Genomic DNA, 25,380 nt, shown 5'->3' on the forward strand with positions numbered 1-25,380 from the left:
ATGGAGGTTGGGAGATTCTTAGTGTATTGGGGATGAGTTACTGCAAATACTTCCTAGCAGCAGAGGGCCTCTCTCTTCCTCTTGCTCTCACTGGGGGTGGTGGTTTAGAGGGCTCTTACTCCATGAAGGCCATGTGGATCATAACATCCACCACCCAGCTGTAGGCAAATGTACTATCATACCAGGAAAGGAGCTTGGCAATGTGGTCACTGAGAGCAATGCCAGTCCCAGCACCAAAGGTAGAAGAGTAGGTGTCATTGTTAAAGTCACAGGAGACAACCTGATCCTCAGCATTGCCCAAGATGTCCTCGAGGAAGCTGTCGGATGCTTGTTTTACCACCTTCTTGATGTCACTCTATTTGGCAACTTTCTTCAGGAGGCAGGACAGATCCAAAATTGACACAGTAGGGGGTAGGAATATGGAAGCCATGCCAGTGGGCTTACCATTTGGCTCAGCGATGACCTTGCCTTACAGCCTTGGTGGCACTTTAGAAGCAGAAATGGTATACTGGGCAGCCTTTTGGCTCATGCCACAGCTTCCCAGAGGGTCTGTCCACAGATCTCTGGGTGGCAGTGATGGCATGGATTATGATCATGAGTCCCTCCACAATGTCAAAATTGTCATGGATAACCTTGGCCAGAGGGACCAAGCAGTTGGTAGTACATGAGCTATTGCCCATCACAAATATGGGGGCATCTGCAGAAGGGGCAGAGATGATAATCCTCTTGGTCCCACACTTCAAATGAGCCCCAGGCTTCATGGTGATGAAGACCCTAGTGGACTCAACAACATACTCAGCATGAGCATCACCCCGCTTGATGGTGAGATTTCACTTATGGGAGTTGGAGATGGGCTTTCTGTGATGACAAATTACCCATCCTGAGCCTTAACTGTGCAATGGAATTTGCCATGGATGGAATCATATGGAACATGTAGACCATGTAGTTGAGGTCAATGAAGGCATCACTGATTGTGACAATTTCCACTTTGCCAGCATTAAAAGAAGCCATAATGACCAGGCGTGCAATATGGCCAAATGTGTTTACTCTGACCTTCACCATCTTGTCTCTGGGTCATGGATAGAACTGCACCAGAAAATGTGGCTGTCTCCTAAGAAGGGAGAAGCAGAGACCCAAGATAAAATAGACTTTAAAGGAAAGACTGTAACAAGAGATAAAGAAGGAGACCATATAATAATAAAGGGATGGGGCGCCTGGGTGGCTCCATGGGTTAAATCCTCTGCCTTCGGCTCAGGTCATGATGCCAGGGTCCTGGGATCAAGCCTCACATAGGGCTCGATGCTCAGCAGGGAGCCTGCTCTCTCCTCTCTCTCTGCCTGCCTCTCTGCCTACTTGTGATCTCTGCCTGTCAAATAAATACATAAAATCTTTAAAAAATAATAATAATAAAGGGACATTCCAATGGGAAGATATACCAATCATAAATATTTACACACCGAATATAGGAACACCCAAACATATAAAACAATAACAAACAGAAAGGAACTAATCAATAATAATACAATAATAGCAGTGACTTTAACATCCCACTTACATCAAAGGACAGATCATCAAAACCAGTAACTGGGTGCTTGGGTGACACAGTCAGTTGGGTGTGTCTTTGTCTCAGGTCATGATCCTTGGGTCCTGAGACTGGGCCACACATTGGGCTCCCTGCTCAGTGGAGAGCCTGTTTCTCCTTCTCCCCCTGCTCCCCACACTGCTGCTCTCTCATGCACTCTCTATCTAAAATAAATAAATGTTTAAAAATTAATTAAAACTAACTGGTAATCACAAAGAAACAATGGCTTTTAATCACACACTGAATCAGAAGGACTTAACAAATACATACAGAACATTCCATCCAAAAACAGCAGAATACACATTATTTTCAAGTGTACATTGCACATTCTCCATAATAGATTGTATATTAGGTCACAAAATAAGCTTAAACAAATTCAAGATCAAAGTCATACCAGGCAGCTTTTTGTGTTTGTTTGTTTTTGTTTTTTAATTTTTTTAATTAATTTATTTATTTTCAGCATAATAGTACTCATTGTTTTTGCACCACACCCAGTGCTCCATGCAATACGTGCCCTCTCTATTACCCACCACCTGCTTCCCCAACCTCCCACCCCCGCCCCTTCAAAACACTCAAGTTGTTTTTCAGAGTCCATAGTCTCTCATAGTTCATCTCCCCTTCCAATTTCCCACAACTCCCTTCTCCTCTCCATCTCCCCATGTCCCCCATGTTGTTTGTTATGCACCACAAATAAGTGAAACCATATGATACTTGACTCTCTCTGCTTGACTTATTTCGCTCAGCATCATCTCTTCCACTCCCATCCGTGTTGCTACAAAAGTTGGGTATTCATCCTTTCTGATGGAGGCATAATACTCCATTGTGTGTATGTACCACATCTTCCCTATCCATTCATCCACTGAAGGGCATCTCAGTTCTTTCCACAGTTTGGCAACCGTGGCCATTGATGCTATAAACATTAGGGTACAGATGGCTCTTCTTTTCATTACATCTGTATCTTTGGGGTATATACCCAGAAGTGCAATTGCAGGGTCATAGGGAAGCTCTATTTTTAATTTCTTGAGGAATCTCCACACTGTTCTCCAGAGTGGCCAGGAAGATTTTTCTAAAATATTTTATTTATTTATTTGACAGACAGAGATCACAAGTAGGCAGGAGGCAGGCAGAGTTGGGGGGAAGCAGACTCCCTGCCAAGTAGAGAGCCCAAAGCAGGGCTTGATCCCAGGACCCCAAGATCAAGACCTGAGCCAAAGGCAGAGACTTAACCCACTGAGCCACCCAGGTGCCCCCCCCCATGCAGTTTTTCTGACCACAATGCTATGAAACCAGAAGTCAACCACACACAAAGTGTGGAAAGACCACAAATACATGGAGGTTAAATAAATAACAAATGGGTCACCCAGGAAACCAAAAAAGAAATTTAAAAAGAAACATGGAGGGCGCCAGAGAGTGATCTCTGTCTGTCAAATTGAGATCAGGAACACGACAAGGATGCCCACTCTCACCACTCTTGTTCAACACAGTATTAGATGTTCTAGCAACAGCAATTAGAAAACAAAGAGAAATAAAAGGTATCAAAATTGGCAATGAAGAAGTCAAACACAAATAGATAAAAATCTTAAAAAAAAGAGAACATGGAAGCAAATGAAAATGAAAACACAACAATGCAAAATGTCTGGAATGCAGCAAAAGCAGTACTACGAGAGAAGTTTATAGCAATACATGTCTGTCTCAAGAAACAAGAAAAAACTCAAACAAGCTAATTTTATACCTACAGGAGCTAGAAACAAAACAACAAAACCTAAAACCAACAGAAGGAAGGAAATAATAAAGATTAGAGCAAAATTAAATGATACTGAAACTTAAAAAAATATACAACAAATCAATGAAACCAAGAGCTGGTTCTTTGAAAAACATAAAAAAAAAAAAAAAAAAACTGATAAAACTCTAGCCAGACCTATTGAAAAGAAGAGACTCTCTGGTCAACAGGGACTCTGCTTCTACTTCTCCCTCTGTGCTCTCTCTCTCTCTCTCTCTCTCAAATAAACATATAAAGCTTTAAAAAAAGAGAGAGAAAGAGAAAGGACTCAAAAGTAAAATAACAAATGAGAGAAGCAAAAAAACACCATCACAGAAATACAATTATAAGAGAATATTGTGAAAAACTATATGCTAATAAATTGGACCACCTAGAAAAAAAATGGATACATTCCTAGAAACACATAACCTCCCAAAACTGAAATGGGAAGAAATAGAAAATTTGAAGATACTGACATCCAGCAAAGAAATTGAATCAGTAAACAAAAACAAAAACAAAAACAAACAAACAAAAATCTGAACAAACAGAATTCCAAGACCAGAAGGCTTCATTGGTGAATTCTACCAAACATTTAAAGAAGAGTTAATACCTATTCTTCTCAAATAATTCCAAAAAATAGAACGGAAGGAAAAGTTCCAAAGCCATTCTATGAGGCCAGCTTACCCTCATATCAAAACCAGATAAAGAAACTACCAGAAAAGAGAACTGCAGGCTAATACTTCTGATGAACATAGATACAAAAATCCTCAATGAAATAGTAGCAAACTAAATCCAACAATACTTTTTAAAAAACGATTCACCATAATCAAGTAGGATTACTCCTTTGTTTTAGGGGTGGTTCAGTACTCACAAATTAATCAATATGGTACATCACATCAATAAGAGAAAAGACAAGAACTATATGATCATCTCAACAGATGTAGAAGAAGTATTTGACAAAGCATACCATCCATTATGATAAAAAAAAAAAAAACTCAACAAAGTAGGTTTAGAGGGAACATATCTCAACATAATAAAGCCATATGTGAAAAACCCACAGCTAACATCATCCTTAATGGGAAAAACTGAGAGCTTTTCCCCTAAGGTTGAGAACAAGACCAGGATGTCTACTCACACCACGTTTATTCAACATCATACTGAAAGTCCTAGCCACAGCAGTCAGACAAGAAGAAGAAACAAAAGGCATCAAATAGTAAGGAAGAAGTAAATTTTCATTACCTGAAGATGATGTGATACTATATATAGAATACATGAAATATTCCACCAAAAAACTGCTACAACTGATAAATGAATTCACTAATGTCACAGGATATAAAATCAACATACAGAAATCTGTTGCATTTTCCTCTACCAATAAAGATGCAGCAGAAAGAGAAATTAAGAAAACAATCCCATTCGACCAAAAATAAGATCCAAGGAATAAACATAACCAAGGAGGTGAAAGATCCTACTCTGAAAATTATAAAATACTGACAAGGAAATTTAAGACAACACAAAGAAATGGAAAGATATTCCAGGTCACGTATTGGAAGAATATTATTAAAATGTCTGTACTACCCAAATCAATCTACATATTTAATGTAATCCCAATGAAAATACCACCAACATTTTTCACAGAGCTAGAACAAACAATCCTAAAATTCATATGGAACCACAAAAGACCCCAAGTTGCAAAAGCAATCTTGAAAAAGAAAAACAAAGTTTGGGGCAACACAATTCCAGACTTCAAGTTACATTACAAAGCTGTAGTCATCAAAACAGTATGGTACTGGCATAAAAATAGACACATAGATCAACATAACAGAATAGAAAACACAGAAATGAACCCACAACTTTATGGCCAATTAATCTTCAGCAAAGCAGGAAAGAATATCCCAAGAGAAAGTCTCTTCAACAAATGGGTTTGGGAAAAAACTTGATAGCTATATGCTAATGAATGAAACTGGACCACTTTCTTACACCATACACAAAATATATTCAAAATGGATGAAAGACCTAAATGTGAGACAGGAAACCATAAAAATCCTAAAAGAGAACACAAGCAGTAACTCCTTTCACATCAATCATAGCAAATTCTTTCTAGATATGTCTCCTGAGACAAGGGAAACAATATTAAAAATAAACTATTGGGACATCATCAAGATAAAAATCCTTCATTATAGCAAAGAAAATAATCAAGAAAATTAAGAGGCAACCACCATAATGGGAGAAGATATTTGCAAATGATATATCTGATAAAGGGTTAGTATCTAAAATCTATAAAGAACATATCAAACAACACCCAAAAAATAAGTAATCCAGTTAAAAAGTGGGCAGAAGACATGAACAGACATTTTTCCAAAGAAGACATACAGATGGCCAACAGACACATAAAAAGATGTTTAATCTCACTAAATATTAGGGAAGGACAAATCAAACCATAGTGTGTTGGAGAGAATATGAAGAAAATAGAACCCTTTTGCTCTCTTTTTGGGAATGTAAATTGGAGCAGCCACTGTGGAAAAATGGTAGAAGTTTCTCGGAAAATTAAGAATAAATCTACCATATGATCCAGCAATACCACTTACAGGTATTCATTCAAAGAATGTAAAAACATTAATTTGAAAACATATATGTACCACTATGTTTATTGCAGAACTATTTACAGCAGACAACATATGGAAGCAACCTAAGTATCCATCAATAGGTGAATGGATAAAGAGGATGTGGTATATATAAACAATAGAAAAACTACTCAGCCACAAAGAAAAATGGAATTTTGTCATTTCCAACAATATAAAGGGATTTCAAGGCTATTATGCTAAGAAAAATAAGAGACAAATAGTACATGGTTTTACTGATATGTGTAACCTAAAAAAAGAAAAGAAAAAAGGCTTAAAACAAACAAAACAATACAAAATCAAACTCACAGATACAGAAAACAGACTGGTAGTCACTAAAGGGCAAGTTTGTTGGGGGGTGGGTGTAATGGGTGAAGTGGGTCAATTGTATAGTGATGAAGAGTAACTAGACTTCTGGTGGTAATCACTTTGTCATGTACACAGATGTCAAATTATAACACTATACACCTGAAACATATCTAATGTTATATACTAATTTTACCTCATTAAAAAAAGGAAGCTGAAAAACCTCTAACTCTGATAATTTTTTAAAAAAAACATAAGCTACCAATAGACAATGAAAGAGAGGAAAATATTACAAGTCTTACAGATACTTCATAATAAGAGAATATTAGGAACAACTTCTCCAATAAATTTGAAAACACAGATTAATATACAAATTTAATTGAGGACACAAGTTACCAAAAAAAATTGGATTTCTAGTTGAAAGGCAGAGAAAACTGAAAGGCAAAATGACTTCTATAGTGAATTTTACCAAATGTTAAGAAAGAAACAATAACATTTCTACAAAACTCCTGCAATACGTTTAATACGAAGAGATATGTTCTATAAGGTCAGCATTACATGCTGATACCAAACCAGCAAAATCATTGTTGCAAAATCCAACATCCATTCTTCATTTTACAAACTTTCAGCAAATTAAATAGAAAGGAATTTCCTCAGCCTGATAAAAAGCTTCTACTAAAAACCTACAGCTAGCATCATACTTAATGGTGAAAAACTGAATGATTTTCTCATAAGAATAGAAACAGTCAAGGATGTCTACCCTAACTGCTTCTATTCAGCACTACACTGGTTGATGTAGCAAGTACAATAAGGCAACAAAAATGAATAAAATGATGCATATTATAATATGAGAAGTAAAATGTCTTTATGCACTGAAAACATGATCATCTATGAGGAAAATACTACTTAGTCTATAAAAAACAAGTAGAAGTAAAAGATTTTGCAAGTGTTCAAAATACAATGCCAATAAACAAAATATCTATTATATTTCTACATATTAACAATAAGCAATTACAAATTAAACAAAAAAGACCATTTAAAATAGCACAATAAATTAAAATAGGAATAAATCTCAAGAAAGATATGTAAGACCTGTTCACCAGATACTATATAACATGGCAGAAAGAAATTAAATGGGATTTATATGTAGAGAAAGATAAATTCTTCTCCTGGCTCACTTTTCATAAGGAATAAATACATTCATCAAGTAATAATTATGTTACAGCTGTGACAACACTCATGTCAATATTGGATATCTCAAGTCTTCTGAATCCAAAATACCAAAGACAGAAACAAAAGGCTACACCATGATTAGTGAGAAGGCCTTATATTATCTATGAGATCTTTCTTTAAATCACTAGCTGTCTGCATACTCTCTTCATTGCTGCCTTCATGTCTTTATTCCTGAATGTATAGATGACTGGATTCAGAAAAGGAGTGAGAACTGCATCAAAAATAGCAAGAAATTTGTCCATCTCTGAATTGGAATGTGGCCATATATAGACAAACATGGTTGTACCAAAGAACAAAAGGACCACAGTGATGTGAGCTGACAGCGTGGAAAGAGCTTTGGATGAACTGCCTGAGGAATGTTCCAAACAGTAAACAGGATGAAGATGAAGGAGATGAGGAGTATAGAGAAAGAACCAACACAGATAAATCTACTGTTGACAGTGACCATGAACTGCAATCTGTAGGTATCAGTACAAGCCAGTCTGAGGAGATGATGAAGGTCACAGTAAAAGCTGTCCAATACATTAGGAACAGAGAAGGATAAATTAACAATAGATGATAGTTGGAAGAGTGAGTGTATTATGCCAAGAGTCCAAGCAGCAGCCAGAAACAAAATGCACATCCGTGGACTCATGATGGTCAAGTAGTGCAAAGGCTTACAAATGGCAACATATCTGTTAAAGGCCATGGCAATGAGCAGCACCATCTCCACACCACCAATGATGTGGATGAAGAAGATCTGGGCAATGCAGCTTCCAACGGAGATAACTTTGCACTTTTTGAAAAGATCATAAATCATCTTGGGTGAGGTGGCAGATCAGGCCCCCAAGTCAATGAAAGAAAGAGTGGCCAGTAGGAAGTACATGGGGGAATGTAAGTGAGGATCGATGAGGATGTTTCCAGTCATGCTTGCCACATAGAGCACAGAGGAGAACACCAGGAAAGCAGCAGGATCTCCCATGAATGAGTTAGTCCCAGAAGCACAAACTCAGACACAACCGAGTGATTCCTCCATCCATGAATCCAGCCAACTCAGCTGCTGCTGAAATGATGAGAATTAAGAAAATGAGGAAGAAAATCTGATTATGGAGATGATAATAGGTCATAGGACCACCAATGTTTCAATATCCTTATTATGAATGAAAAGTATATAATTATGTACTTTCTCACACATATAAAAACAAAAAGCAAAAATCAATACACTATCATCACACATGAGCTATGACATAATTTAAACCAAATTTATGACAAATTTAAACCAAAACTCTGACAGCAATGTTCTGTTCTCAAATTAACAGATTAGGCATGGACATGGATACATGAGTATCCATGATATAGATTAACTGTGCAAATCACTTCTGATATTGACTATTCCTCATTTCTAACATATTCCATCTTGCTTTTATGTATATTCTCATAATCCACTTCTCTCCCCAGTTTGCTCTCACAATTTGCCAGTAAAAGTAGGAATAAGAAGGGTGCCTGCGTGGCTCAGTTGGTTAAGCATCCAACCTTTGATTTTGGCTCAGGTCATGATCTCAGGGGCATTGAGATCAAGCCCCAGATCATGCTCCATGTTGGCTGTAGAACCTAGCCATCAGGAAGATTCAAATTAAATCTAATTTGAGATACCACCTGACACCAGTTAGAATGGCCAAAATTAGCAAGACAGGAAACAACATGTGTTGGAGAGGATGTGGAGAAAGCGGAACCCTCTTACACTGGTGGTGGGAATGCAAGTTAGTGCAGCCACTTTGGAGAACAGTGTGGAGATTCCTCAAGAAATTAAAAACAGAGCTTCCCTATGACCCTGCAATTGCACTGCTGGGTATTTACCCCAAAGATACAGATGTAGTGAAAAGAAGGGCCATCTGTACCCCAATGTTTATTGCAGCAATGGCCATGGTAACCAAACTGTGGAAAGAACCAAGATGCCCTTCAATGGATGAATGGATAAGGAAGATGTGGTACATACACACGATGGAGTATTATGCCTCCATCAGAAAGGATGAATACCCAACTTTTGTAGCAACATGGACGGGACTGGAAGAGATGATGCAGAGCAAAATAAGTCAAGCAGAGAGAGTCAAGTATCATATGGTCTCACTTATTTGTGGAGCATAACAAAGAACACAGAGGACATGGGGAGATGGAGAGGAGAGGGAGTTGAGGGAAACTGGAAGGGGAGATGAACCATGAGAGACTATGGACTCTGAAAAACAACCAGAGGGTTTTGAAGGGGCGGGGGGGTGGGAGGTTGAGGAACCAGGTGGTGGGTAATAGGGAGGGTATGTACTGCATGGAGCACTGGGTGTGGTGCAAAAACAATGAACACTGTTACACTGAAAATAAACAAATAAAAAAAAAAGGATTTTCTCTCCCCCTCTCTCAGCCCCTCATCACCCCTTGCTGGCACACTCTCTCAGAAAAATAAATAAATAAATAAATAAATAAATAAATAAGAAAAATAAAAGACCAAAAAAATTGGTAGGAATGAAAGGAAAGTATGATTAACAAGTGGAATATCATCTGGAGTGAGAGGCACTTGATATAAGAGTTGAGACTGATGTTAAGACAGATTGAGATTGAATAAAGAGACTGGGTTATGTGAAATTGGACAGCCCACAAGTGTAGTAGAACACTTATTATATGGATTCTATTACAAAATAGAACAAATACTTTCCCATCACATTTTATTATGTTCACTGTCCTGGGTACGTCTAGTTTCCACACAATTTTTCACAACTATGAAGCCCTAAACAAGCCTCAAGGGGCACCTGGGTGGCTCAGTGGGTTAAGCCGCTGCCTTCGGCTCAGGTCATGATCTCAGGGTCCTGGGATCGAGTCCCACATCGGGCTCTCTGCTCAGCGGAGAGCCTGCTTCCCTTCCTCTCTCTCTGCCTGCCTCTCTGTGATTTCTCTCTGTCAAATAAATAAAATCTTTAAGAAAAAAAAAAAAAAAAAAAAAAAACAAGCCTCAATATTCAATAAGAATTTCATAAGGAGTCTATGCTACCTAGGGATGTAAGGCTTTCTTTTTTGTTTTTCTTCAGCTCAGGTCATGATCCCAGGTTCCTGGGATCAAGCCCCGGTTCGGGCTCTTTTCTCAGCAGGGAGCCAGCTTTCCCTTCTCTCTCTGCCTGCTTGTGATCCCTGTCAAATAAATAAATAAAATCTTTTAAAAAATAAGAACATCAAGTACTAATAAGTCACACTTTAGGACAGATGAGTTTTCTTTTTTTTTTTTTTTTACTTTGTTTATTTACAGATGAGTTTTCTGATCTTGAACCATAAAATACCAAATGTGACACTGGACATGCAGTCCTTTAATATGTATAGTAGTTACAAGTGAAGTGCAAAGTGAGCAGAAAACAGTGTTATATGTTTCTCTGTGTCCAGATATCTACCTCAGTCATACCCTATAGTAGTAGTTTCTGAGAATAACATTAATAAGGTTATTTTAGGAACTGATGAAGTACAGTAGAAAACTATAATGATATTCTTCATATTTTCACCCACAATTCCAGACTTTCCAACACAGAGGAACAACTGACTGATGCCTTCAGTCATCCCAGACTGAAAAACTCATAGAAACTATCACTGTGTCCTGCCCTAATTCTGGCATTAATCTCTTTTTTAAAAATTTGTTTATTTTCAGCATAACAGTATTCATTGCTTTTGCACTACACACAGTGCTCCATGTAATATGTGCCCTCTCTATTACCCACCACCTGCTTCCCCAAACTACCACCCCCCCCAAAACCCTCAGGTTGTTTTTCAGAGTCCATAATCTCTCATGGTTCATCTCCCCTTCGAATTTCTCTCAACTCCCTTATCCTTTCCATCTCCCCATGTCCCCCATGTTCTTTGTTATACTCCGCAAATAAGTGAGACCATATGATACTTGACTCTCTCTGCTTGACTTATTTCACTGAGCATCATCTCTTCCAGTCCCATCCATGTTGCTACAAAAGTTGGGTATTCATCCTTTCTGATGGAGGCATAATACTCCATCGTGTATATGGACCACATCATCCTTATCCATTCATCTGTTGAAGGGCATCTTGGTCCTTTCCACAGTTTGGTTACCATGGACATTGCTGCAATAAACATTGCAGTAAAGATGGGTCTTCTTTTCACTACATCTGTATCTTTGGGGTAAATACCCAGCAGTGCAACTGCAGGGTCATAGGGAAGCTCTGTTTTTAATTTCTTGAGGAATCTCCACACTGTTCTCCAAAGTGGCTGCATTAACTTGCATTCCCACCACCAGTGTAAGAGGGTTCCCCTTTCTCCACAACCTCTCCAACACATGTTGTTTCCTGTCTTGCTAATTTTCACCATTCTAACTGGTGAAAGGTGATATCTCAATGTGGTTTTAATTTGAATCTCCATGATGGCTAGTGATGTTGAGCATTTTTTCATGTGTCTGATAGCCATTTGTATGTCTTCATTGGAGAAGTGTCTGTTCATATCTTCTGCCCATTTTTTGATATGATTCTCTGTTTTCTGTGTGTTGAGTTTGAGAAGTTCTTTATAGATCCTGGATATCAACCTTTTGTCTGTACTGTCATTTGCAAATATCTTCTCCCATTCCGTGGATTACCTCTTTGTTTTGCTGACTGTTTCCTCTGCTGTGCAGAAGCTTTTGATCTTGATGAAGTCCCAAAAGTTCATTTTCGCTTTTGCTTCCTTGGCCTTTGGAGACATGTCATGAAAGAAGTTGCTGTGGCTGATATCGAAGAGGTTACTGCCTATGTTCTCCTCTAGGATTCTGATGGATTCCTGTCTCACGTTGAGGTCTTTTATCCATTTCGAGTTTATCTTTGTGTAAGGTGTAAGAGAATGGTTGAGTTTCATTCTTCTACATATAGCTGTCCAGTTTTCCCAGCACCATTTATTGAAGAGACTGTCTCTTTTCCATTGTGTATTTTTTCCTGTTTTGTCGAAGACTATTTGACCATAGAGTTGAGGGTCCATATCTGGCTCTCCACTCTGTTCCACTGGTCTGTGTGTCAGTTTTTATGCCAGTACCATGCTGTCTTGGTGATCACAGCTTTGTAGTAAAGCTTGAAATCAGGTAACGTGATGCCGCCATTTTGTTTTTGTTTTTGTTTTGTTTTTCAACATTTCCTTAGCAATTCGGGGTCTCTTCTGATTCCATACAAATTTTAGGATTATTTGCTCCAGCTCTTTGAAAAATACCAGTGGAATTTTGATCGGAATGGCATTAAAAGTATAGATTGCTCTAGCAATATAGACATTTTAGCAATGTTTATTCTTCCGATCCAAGAGCATGGAATGGTCTTCCATCTTTTTGTGTCTTCTTCAATTTCTTTCATAAGTGTTCTGTAGTTCCTCGAGTACAAATCCTTTACCTCTTTGGTTAGGTTTATTCCCAGGTATCTTATGGTTCTTGGTGCTATAGTAAATGGAATCGATTCTCTAATTTCCCTTTCTGTATTTTCATTGTTAGTGTATAAGAAAGCCACTGATTTCTGTACATTGACTTTGTATCCTGCCACGTTACTGAATTGCTGTATGAGTTCTAGTAGTTTGGGGGTGGAGTCTTTGGGGTTTTCCATATAAAGAATCATGTCATCTCTGAAGAGAAAGAGTTTGACTTCTTCCTTGCCAATTTGGATACTTTTTATTTCTCTTTGTTGTCTGATTGCTGTTGCTAGGACTTCTAATACTATGTTGAACAGGAGTGGTGAGAGTGGGCATCCTTGTCATGTTCCTGATCTCAACAGAGAGACTGCAAGCTTTTTCCCATTGAGGATGATATTTGCTGTGGGTCTTTCATAGATAGATTTTATGAAGTTCAGGAATGTTCCCTCTATCCCAATACTTTGAAGCATTTTAATCAGGAACGGATGCTGGATTTTGTCAAATGCTTTTTCTGCATCAATTGAGAGGACCATGTGGTTCTTCTCTCTTCTCTTATTGATTTGTTCTATCACATTGATTGATTTGCTAATGTTGAACCATCCTTGGAACCCAGGGATGAATCCCACCTGGTCATGGTGGATAATCTTTTTAATGTGCTGCTGGATCCTGTTTGCTAGGATCTTGTTGAGAATCTTTGCATCCATATTCATCAGTGATACTGGTCTGAAATTCTCCTTTTTGGTAGGGTCTTTGCCTGGCTTGGCAAACCAGGATTCATTTTTAAAAACAAGGAAATTGGACATAGAATTTGTGGGGATAGAGAAAATAGATGATCACATTTCTATTAAACAGTTGGAGTTTCAGATACTAGTGAGATATACAAGTGGAAATATGAGTAAGGATGTGTGGAAAGGAATATAGGTCCAAGATATAATTGTATAGTAATCCATACGAGTAATAACTGAATGTACAAGAGTGAATGAATTCCCTGAAAGAAAGAATATAAAAGAAAAAACAAAAAAAGCAAAACCCAACCATATAGAGAAGTCACAGTAATAATGTGAAAGGAGACAAAGGAGCCAACAAATTAGGCAAAAGAGTCTCAGAGGTAGTACAATCAGTGGAGAGCCAAAGAAGCCAAAACTGAACTGCTCATCAAAATGAAGGATGAAAACAGTAAAAAAAAAATTGAGATATCCACTTTGTAAATGGGCAGTTTGGGCCTGGTGTATCAAAGGCACACACTGTAAATATCAAATAGGTTCATTAGCTGATAAATAATATAATAAATGTCAGAGAATTGTCAAAGAATGGATGAATGAAATTTCTACCTCGTTTGGGGCTAGAAGAAAAAGTTTTCAGAGAACCTGTATGCCAGTCTGTTGTGACTCACCCCCTCAATATTCAGCAGGTTGACATCAATCAAAAAACTGTAACCATTTGGATGAGGGCACAGCATTGGAATGCCAGGTGAAGCACACGTTTAAAAAAGGGATGAAAAGTTTCTGGGGCACTGAATAGATGGATCAGGTGGCCAAGCTGACCATAAGCTAGAAAGAAAGTCACAGAGACTGAAAAAAACAACTAAAAGCAAAGCAAAACAAACACAAAGTTGGGGCACCTGAGAGGCTCAGTTAGTTAAGCATTCAACTCTTAGTTTTGGCTAAGGTCATGATCTCAGGGTCATGAAATTGAGCCCCACATCAGGGCTCCACACTTAGTGGGGAGTCTGTTTGAAGATTCTCTCTGTCCTTCTCCCTCTGCCCCTCCACCCCTCCCCAGTAAATAAATAAATAAATACATCTTTTTTTTTTTTTTTAAAGCCAAGGTAAAACTGTTAGGAAACTTGGAAAGGAAGACAGTCATATGATAAACTCTGAGTCTTCCTTGATATTATTCTACAGCTTTATTCTTTTCTTTGGGGGCTAGATATACACTTTCCCCTACTCATACCTTCAGCTACCCATACACAGTGACTTTCACAGGCCCACTCCTGTTCCATCCTCCTTTTCTAGGATACCAATAGCAACATGCCACGTAGAAGGATGACATCATAGTGAGTTGAGGAAAACTTAATTCCTGGAACATAGAAACCTTGGTTTGCTGATTTACTCACTAGAGATTTTATTTCCATCCCTCCCACTTACCTGTTTTGCCAAGAAAATTAAGAGAACAGTATCGTTAAAGATTCAGATAGATTATAGTTCTCCCCAAAACAAAGGGATCTTATACAGGATCATTATAGACACTCAAAATGGCTGTATAAAAACAGTCAGAGCAGCAGCTAATTATATCCCCAGGAGGTAGTGACCAAGTAATGCTGCAGAGATTTGAGATTGCCAAACTGAGATCACTTGGCTTAGGGAATTATTGCCTATGGTTGTTTTGGTTCTCCCAATGTTGCCAAACACAGAAGCTATTAATAAGAAAAAATGAGAGGCATTTAGTTTTCTAACAACAAAGAGATATTTGCCATTTTTTAAACTTTTAAATCTTTATTTTATGATGACTAAAGTTGAATTCAAGAGCAATAGTAAAAAGCTATCCTTTGCCAATTTTTAACCTTTTTATCAGGTTGATTACCTCAATAATATTCAACTTAAAACAAGAATATATTAAAAAGTGTGAAGAATAAAAAGAATACATGGAAATAAAACCATTATTTTATTGCATGAAAAAAGTAGAGAGTGTATGTAAGAAAATGAGAGTTAAATTGACTTCAAATATAGTGTTTTTATACATACTCTACTGAATCCTCACAACCGCACTATGAAGCACCTGTTGCCACCTAATCTCAAACTATTTTTCATCTAAAATTACACACATATTAGAAGTTTGGTCTATATATGAATTTAAGACAGTCCCAAAATTTTCTTCTTTCTCTAAGCTAACTTCCTTAAATTACTGAAAAGTCAATATTACACAACATATTCATGAAGCACCTATAATCTTGAATCCAAATTTCAGACAAATACAAGAGCAAAAATAAAATTGTTAACCGCAATTATGTAAATAAATTCATACTTCCAGGCTAAGAGTTCATCATCACTTGAGATGCTTCTTTTTTCCTCTTTCTTTACAGCAGAAGAAACAAAAATGTAAACTCCATCTACTTAGAAAGGCTGGGAAATAGATCTACAATTCCAAACCACAACGCATTAAAAAAAAAAAAATTAATGTGCAATAAAATTTGAAACAGGATAAGAGTGAACACCAAAATAAAAATCATGCCTCCTAAGATCCTAAACTAGTCACTAAGCTCAGCGGTCTCAAAAAGAGATGGATACATTTGGAACAAAACCAGTGATCTTTACTTTGAACAGAAACATGGGAGTGTGTGAACATTCACTCGACAGTGACTGAAGAAAGGAACTTAAAGGGAAAGACACAGATACAGCACCTTTAGAATAAATAGACCATGTGTGATGGAATGAAGAAAAATCAAGGCAAGAGGAGGTGGGAAGCAGCAAAACACTTGACTATTCCCGTTATGCAATGAGAAGAAAGGATAAACCATAAGGCAAATGATCAAAATTAACAAATATGGCTGCTCTGAGCCAGTAGTTAGCCCGGGAACCCAGGAAAGAATCATCCCAACAGGTAAGAGGTGATTTGGAGACAACATTCCAAATTCACCTGCCTTCTACCACATCTCACTAAAACCCTTAGTTCCTCCACCACTGTATCTTTTTAAATTTCTAGCATATTCAATTAGTATATTAGATTAATAATTGGGGTGCTTGGCTGGCTCAGTTGGTAAAGCATGGGACTCTTCTTGATCTCAGGGTTGTAAGTTCAAGCTCCACATTAGGTATAGAGATTACTTAAAAATAAAATCTTAAAATAATAATAATTAGGTATGCATTATAATAATTTTATTATACGGGCACCTGGGTGGCTCAGTTGTTTAAGCAACTGCCTTCCACTTGGGTCATGATCCCAAAGTCCTGGGATCGAGTCCACATTGGACTCCCTACTCAGCAGGGAGTCTGCTTCTCTCCCTCTGCTACTCCCCCTGTTTGTGTGCTCTTGCTCTCTCTCCGTCAAAGAAATAAATAAAATCTTTAAAAAAACAAAAACAATTTTATTATAAATAAAGCAGGAGATGACCTATATGAAAATACTTCAAGGATGTGAGGGCGATCTGGCTGCGACATCTGTCACCCCATTGATCGCCAGGGTTGAAAATACTTCAAGAAAGTAAAGGGAAATGACACAAATATATATCATATACATAATGGGCTATATACCATGAAGTAGTGAAAGGTATGAAGAAAATTTCCTATGAATTTTTAAAAATGGGTAATAGGGAAGGCACGTCCTGCATGGAGCACTGGGTGTGGTGCAAAAACAATGAATACTGTTACGCTGAAAATAAACAAATAAAAAAATATTGCAGTGTAAAAAAAATCTAACTTCCTTCTAAAATGACAGAAAATATATATGAGCTATGCAATGAAATAAATGACAGAAAATATGAACTGGTGAAAATAAATTGGAGAAATTCAAGAAATACAAACAGGCCTCATTTTATTGTGCTTTTATTGCACTTTGCATTTACAAATTGAAGTTTTGTGACAACCTTGCCTTGAGCAAGTCTATTAGTGCCATTTTTCTAACAGTATTTGCTTTTTTTACGTCTCTGTATCACATTTTGATTTGCTCACAGTACTTGAAATTTTCTCATTATATTATGATTGTTAGGGAGACCTGTGATCAGTTATCTTTGCTGTTATTACTGTAATTGTTTTGGGGTACCACAAACCACACCCATATAAGACAGTAAATTTAATTTAAAAATGTGTATGCTCTCACTGCTCCACCACATGGCTATTCCCCATCTCTCTCCCTCTCCTGGGACCTCCCTATTCCTTGAGACACAATATTGAATTAGGCCAGTTAATAAACTTACAAACCCTCTAAGTGTTCAAATAAGGTAAAGAGTCATGTGTCTCTCACTTTAATTTAAAAGCTGGAAATGATTAAGCTTAGTGAGGAAAGCATGTCAAAAGCTAAGACAGGTGAAAAGGTAGGCCTCTTGCACAAAACAGCTAAGTTGTGAATGCAAAGGAAAAATTCTTGAAGGAAATTAAAAGTGTACCCCAGTGAATATACAAATGATAAGAAAGCAAAACAGCCTTGCTGCTGATATGGAGAAATTGTAGCCGTCTGGCTAGAACAAACCAGCCAAAACACTTCCTTAAGCAAAAGCCTATCCCAGAGCAAGGCCCTAACTCTCTTCAATTCTATGAAGGCTGAGAAAGATGAGGAAGCTACAGAAGAAAAGTTTGAAGCTAGCAGAGGCTGGTTCATAAGTTTAAGGAAAGAAGGCATCTCTGTAACATAAAAGTGCAAGGTGAAGCAGCAAGCACTAATGCAGAAGCTGCAGCAAGTTATCCAGAAGAACTCACCAAAATTAGAATGATGGCTACAATGAAAAACATAAATAGTCTTCTATTGGAAGAAGATACCATCTAGGATTTTCATAGCTAGAAAGGGGAAGTCTATGTTTGGCTTCAAAGCTTCAAAGGAGAAACTGACTCTCTTGTTAGGGTCCTAAAGCAGCTGTGACTTTTGCCAATGTTCATTTACCATTCTAAAAATCCTAGAGCCCTCAAGAATTATGCTAAGTTACTCTGCCTATGCTCTACAAATGGATCAAAAAGCCTGGATGATAGCATATCTGTTTACAACATAACTTACTAAATATTTTAATCCCATGGCTGAGACCTACTGCTCACAAAAAAAATATTCCTTTCAAAATACAATCACCTACTGGGGCGCCTGGGTGGTTCAGTGGGTTGGGACCTCTGCCTTAGGCTCAGGTCATAATCCCAGGGTCCTGGGATCGAGCCCTGCATCTGGCTCTCTGCTCAGCAGGGAGCCTGCTTCCCTTCCTCTCTCTCTGCTTGTGTCTCTGACCACTTGTGATCTCTGTCAAATAAATAAATAAAATATTTTAAAAAAATATATAATCACTTAATAACAATGCACCTGTTCACCAAAGAACTCTTATGGAGATGTACAATGAAATATTTTCATGCCTGGTAACACAACATCCATTCTGAAGCTAAGGGATCAAGGAGTAATGTTCACTTTCAAGTCTTATTATTTAAGAAGTACATTTCAGGGATGCCTGGGTGGCTCAGTGGGTTAAAGCCTCTGCCTTCGGCTCAGGTCATGATCTCAGGGTCCTGGGATTGAGTCCCACATCAGGCTCTCTGCTCAGCAGGGAGCCTGCTTCCTCCTCTCTCTGCCTGCCTCTCTGCCTGCTTGTGATCTCTGTCTGTCAAATAAATAAATAAAATGTTTAAAAAAAAAGAAATACATTTCGTAAGGCTATAGTTGACATAAACAATGATTTCTCTGATGAATCTGGGCAAAGTAATTTGAAAACCAGGAAAGGATCCATCATTCTAGGTGCCATTAAGAATATTCATGATTCGGAAAAAAAAAAATTAAAAAAAAATTAAAAAAAAGAATATTCATGATTCAGGACACCTGGCTGGCTCAGTGGGTTAAGCCTTTGCCTTTGGCTCAGGTCATGATCTCGGTCTGAGGATCGAGCCCCACATCAGGCTCTCTGCTCAGTGGGGAGCCTGCTTCCACCTCTCTCTGCCTGCCTCTCTGCCTACTTGTGATCTCTCTCTATATATATCAAATAAATAAATAAAATCTTTTAAAAAAAGAAACTATGATCATTTTCAATTTCTTCTCTCTGCACAATTTACAGTCAGAGTAAGTAAGATTGTGGAGAAACTGATTAATCAATGGATCACCATTTAGGAATGAAAGTTTTCTGAAACATGAGATAGGAATGAATTAAGGAGAAGCACACTGTAGAACAGGATGCAGACTGAGATTAGGGACAATGAAACTAGGGAATAAGAAAACACCAAAATCAGTCAAGAGTAGTAAAAGGGGAGAAATGGGCTTTATCAAAGATAGAATTTTATTATTTCTCATCACATCAGATCAGGTTCACTCCTTTTCTGAATCTTTCCATTTTTTTATTGTGGTAAAAACCATGTAACTTTAAATATTATGACATAAATCCTGAATAAGTGTACAGTTCAGTATTATTAAGTGTATTCATCTGTGGTAGAAAATATCCCTAGAATTTCTTCATCTTCTAAATCTGAAACTTAGTACCCATTAAACAACAACTCCCCTCAGCTCCTGGTAACCACCATTCTACTTTCTGTTTTTATGAATTTGACATTTTAGGTACCTCACAGAAGTGGAATCACACAGTATTTATTTTTGACTGTCTCATTTCACTTAGCATAATATCTGCAGATTCATCAACCACAGCTCCCCATTTGTAAAAGTACTATCAAGGGGCACCTGGGTGGCTCAGTGGGTTAAGCCTCTGCTTTTGGCTCAGGTCATGGTCTCAGGGTCCTGGGATCAAGCTCCAATTGCGCTCTCTGCTCAGCAGGGAGCCTGTTTCCAGCTCTCTCTCTGTCTGCCTCTCTGCCTACTTGTGAACTCTCTCTCTGTCAAATAAATAAATAAAATCTTTTTTTTAAAAAGTACTATCAAAATCATACAAAGATCTCTACTGGCCATTCAATAAATTTCCCTCCGGAACCTACACCTTGCCCTGTAAGACTTTTATCCAGACCTAAGATATGTACAAATATTTTTGATTTCACGCCAGTTTCTGCTAAAGCAGAGGCTTATATCACCACAAGGAATGTGAAATACATCTGGAAACAGCTTCTATTTTTCCACACATATAAAGTGCTTATAGCCAGCACTTGGAAACACTGAAATATTACGTTTTTCTTCATCAGTGATTCAGCCACCCACTTCCTTTTTCTGCTTTGTATCTCCATCCTTCTAAAGTATTCGGTACTTTACTGTAACAACTGATATTTGATAGGATTGTGTTCAATGTGTCTAAAATCCATGCAGGTATGTGATTATCTCCAAGATCATTTGTACTTTTCAGCTTTAGCCCATTTTGAAATGAAAAGAATGTCAGACTTCAGTAACATAGGAGGGCACCAGAGGTATCACCTTGGCTTACTCACATGCACCTAAAACAGATACTAAGGGCTTGGCAGCTGGGGCACCTGGCTGGCTCAGCTGGTATAGTATGTAACTCTTGATCTCAGGGTTGTAAGTTCAAGTCCCACAGTGGGTGTAGAGATTACTCAAAATCTTCAAAAAAAAAAAAAAAAAAAAAAGAAAAGAAAAGAAAAAGAAAGAAAGAAAGAAAGAAAAAGAAAAAGCCGGTGGGGAGGAGTTGGTGTCTGTTAAGTTTGGGCTATGTTTGTATTTGAGAGAAGAAGGGATGAAAGTGGTGAAGATTCCATTGCTCTGTGTCCAAATACCCACCATAATGAATTCCCCAGTAGAGGGTAAGCCCTGAAAATAGCTGCTGAAATTTTATTCCTTTAGCAGGTGCTGGAATGTAATACAGGCTTACAGACATTCTTCTCCTTTTGCAGACACAGCTCCAGGAATTTGAAGAAACTTCTCAAAAAAAAAAAAATACAGTTGATACTCTCATCTATCCTAAAACATCCCTCTTCCCCAAAACTTAAAAAAGCACTCACTGATCTAACCCCAATTCTAGCTCCCCAATACAAAGCTGAGTCTCTCTACATGTAACTGAATCAAATGATTTTGCTATCACCTCCTGAGTCTACAGTCCATAGTCTCAAGATACACACTTACTATGCAGCCAAAGCTCTTCAGCCAAAAATCTCTGAGCCTGGGCTGGAGAAAAAGGAACCACCTATGTTGTCATTGTGTGAGGGACAGATGACCAGTGGAATAAATATGCGTGGGTGACTTGACAGAAGCACTGGGCTGATGGCCAGAAATACTCAGCAAGTGAGGATGAAACATGGCAACTCTGTGTGGAAAGCACACACACCTAGTGAAATTATACCAATATTTCTATCTAAGGGACAGCCTATCCCAGATTGACCATTATTCAGATGAAAAACCCGAGATTCAAAAATGTAAAGTCAATTGCTTATAGTCACACAAGTGCCAGAACTGAGGACCAGAATCCAGGTCTCTGGATTCTTGATCCAGAAACTACTCTTCCTGTAGAATATAACCTAAGAAAGAAGAGTAAAAAATCAAAATTAAAAATGTGATTTTCTGAGTAAAAACTGATACGAAATACCAGCATTTACACAAATCACCTATTATTTGCACTATTTCGCATGACAATAACTACATGCTACAACAACAAAGTGACCAATTAAATGTTATAAGTAAATGGTATATAGAAATGAGATCTTTTGAAAGACAAATACCATATTGTGTCATTCATATGTGGAATTTAAGAAACACAACACATGAACATAGGGGAAAAGGAAAAAAAAGAGAGAGAGAGGGAGGCAAACCATAAGAGACTCCTAACTATAGAGAACAAACTCAGGTTGCTGGAGAGGAGGTGCAGGGGTTGGGCTAAATGAGTGATAGGCATTAAAGAGGGCACTTGTGATGAGCACTAGGTGTTATATGTAAGTGATGAACCACTAAATTCTATACCTGAAACTGATACTACACAATGTGTTAGAATTTAAATAAAACTTGAAATAAACAAACGTAAAAAAGAAATGACATCATTTATTGCTGCCACACTTTGAGTGCTCACTCTACTCATTTTACTGCTCATTTGGAAGAACACAACAGTCATACAATATTTGAAAAAATGTTTATCACACCATCATTTCTGCCTCTTTATAGCTTGTTGTCCTCAAAAGTCAAATAAATGTTCTCAATTATTTTAATAAAGCTTTCCCTTGAAGTTCCAATACATTATGATCAGGGTTTTTTTTGTTGTTGTTTTCTTTTTTTTCTCACCTCTATAAGCCACCAACTCAATAAACCCATTGAAAAGACATAAACTGCACACATAATAGCTACAAATAAGGTAGTATATACAGTATATGCCATACAAACAGTAGAGAAAATTATTTGCTCAATGTGTGAGGAAAAAAAAAAGGAAAGAAATTCACAGGAAGGACCAGCATTATCCAGTAAGGTCAAGGATTTCAGGTACAGGATGGAATGTAATGTGTCCTTTTTTTTTTTTAAGATTTTATTATTTATTTGAAAGAGAGAGAGAAAGCAAGAAGGGGAGGGGAAAAGGACAAGCAGACACATCACTGAGTGCAAGTATGACACAGGCCTTGATCCCAGGGACCCAAGATTATAGGCTGAGCCAAAAACAAAAGTCCAACATTTAATCACCTGAGCACCCACGTGTCCCACGATGTGTCCTCTTAAATATGACTGGGAAACACCTTAATCTACAAACTGTAGTCTTTTGCTATTAACTAATGTCTTTTTTTTTTAAATTTTATTCATTTATTTGACAGAGAGAGAGAGAGAGATCACAAGCAGGCAGAGAGGCAGGCAGAGAGAGAGGAGGAAGCAGGCTCCCTGCGGAGCAGAGAGCCCGATGCGGGGCTCGATCCCAGGACCCTGAGATCATGATCTGAGCCGAAGGCAGCGGCTTAATCCACTGAGCCACCCAGGCGCTCCTATTAACTAATGTCTTAAAAGTTTTATTTGTATTGTCCAAAGTTCCTAAGTGTAAAAGTTAGTAAATACTTCCAGAATGAAATGTTGGTTAATAACAACGCCACACTCAGGAACCAGTGATTCCAACACTGTTTCTTTACCATCTTTGAAATAGATCCCACACACGTAGAAGAATATTTCTTATCTCTTATATAAAAACTCATAATAACCATAACTAATAGTGTCTATTCAGAGCCACCCCAACCTCTACAACATAAACCTTGCTTGCGGATGGAAGCAAACCTACACCTAACACTCAAGTTTCATGAAGCTTGGCAATAATCTGAGAGGTAGAAAGAAACAGGGAAAAGAGGAAACAGAAAGCAAAATGAAAAGAGAGAAAGACACAAGGAAAGGAGAAATTAGAATGCAATGCAAATGAAAATTACCTAATGGTTTTAAGTGTTACTCTAACTTGGAAGGCCATAAAAGAGCTGTGTATACCTTGGGCTCTGAAGTCTATGATATCTGTTTTTGAATCAGACTCCATTACGATGTGCTATATGAGCATGGGAAAGTTACCTAACCTCTCCAAGCCTCAGTTTCCTCATTTGCAAAAGGATATAACAACATCTCCCTTGCAGGCCATGGTGGGAGCTAGGTGATATGATGATATAATGTAACATGTACCTAATGCAGTACCTACCACATTGTAAGGGGACCACACAGTAAGTGGTACCTAATAAGTAGTAAGGACCAACTAGCTGTATGTCCTAGTAATGAGTTCCAAGTCTTAAAAATTTTTGAATTTTGAATCCATTGTTTTGAGATAATTAAGAAGAACTGGTTTCAGTTTAGGTTTTCATGTCTATGCTGGTGTCTAATAGCTTGGAAGTCTTCATTAGGGATATTTACTATAGAATAATTTTTTCGCTCCTAAGTGGAGACAATTCTCAGGGCTTGATTTGTGAGAAGTCCATGTCCTGACAAATAATAAGAAGAGCTGTGCCACTTCCACAACCTCCCAGAGCCAAAGTTATAAATAAATCCTCACAAAAACTATTCTGAAGCCTTTCTTGAGCACATCAGATAATACTGGTCATTTGCATCTGCATGGGGGTAAGGTGCTTCATGGGGTTTCCAAAGGTGTGCTCATCCAGATAAAAATTTACATGAACTTCTCTAAAAAGAGGAGGCAAACCCACAAATACCTGCCTTTCAGGAAATAATTTGCTCCCTAACTCCCTTTTCCAAGATCCATTTAGCATCTTTAGCTGTAACTGTTGCTAACTCTGCACAAATGGAAAATACAAAGAGAATTTACATATGTCACCAAATCAGTTATGGATGCAGGCCAATGTAGTCCTAGTTCTGTTAATTACTATTCAACTGTGCCTTCTTATTTAATTATTTCAGTAATTAAAATGTATTTACTTAGTATCTGTTTTTGTTAGTTGCTTGGAAAGACAATGCCTACCTTACATCTTAAGTCACTATCAACAATCATAGTAAGATGAATGCCATAGACTTAGTAACACCTGAGTAAAGCAGGAGAAAGCCACAGATGTGGTGATCACAAAGATGAAATGGAAAATGCAGCACTGAGCAGAACTTTTATAAATAGTAATATTATAATACATAAAGAGAGTCTAAAGAATCATTTCAAGCAGATACTGCAATATAGAAATCGGTTAAGTTCAAGATACTCTGAGATAATAGTAAAGAGTACAGGTTGCCCAGAGAATGGAAAATGTTTAAAGAACAGTAGAAAATAAGATGAGAAGGAAAGCTTAGATCAGTTTTATCTGACCTAAGGCTCTAACTTCAGATGGTGGAGTAATAAATCCTGTTAATAAATAAAGGGGAATAAAGACTTAGAGCAAGAAATTAATGCATGAGACCAGTGCTGGAGGAAGATGATTCATTTGCCAGTGTGATAGAAAAGCTGGAAGGAAAGATTAAGCAAGAAAGAAGCCCAATTAAGAGACTGC

General features: G+C 37.7%; 1 pseudogene; it reads right to left on the reverse strand.

Moving 5' to 3' along the window:
• Positions 1–7,617: 7,617 nt before the first annotated feature.
• On the reverse strand, positions 7,618–23,939 carry LOC123943577 (annotated as a pseudogene).
• Positions 23,940–25,380: the final 1,441 nt, after the last annotated feature.

The sequence above is a fragment of the Meles meles genome, chromosome 6 (genome assembly GCF_922984935.1).
Source record: "Meles meles chromosome 6, mMelMel3.1 paternal haplotype, whole genome shotgun sequence".
In the NCBI taxonomy this organism is placed as follows: domain Eukaryota; kingdom Metazoa; phylum Chordata; class Mammalia; order Carnivora; family Mustelidae; genus Meles; species Meles meles.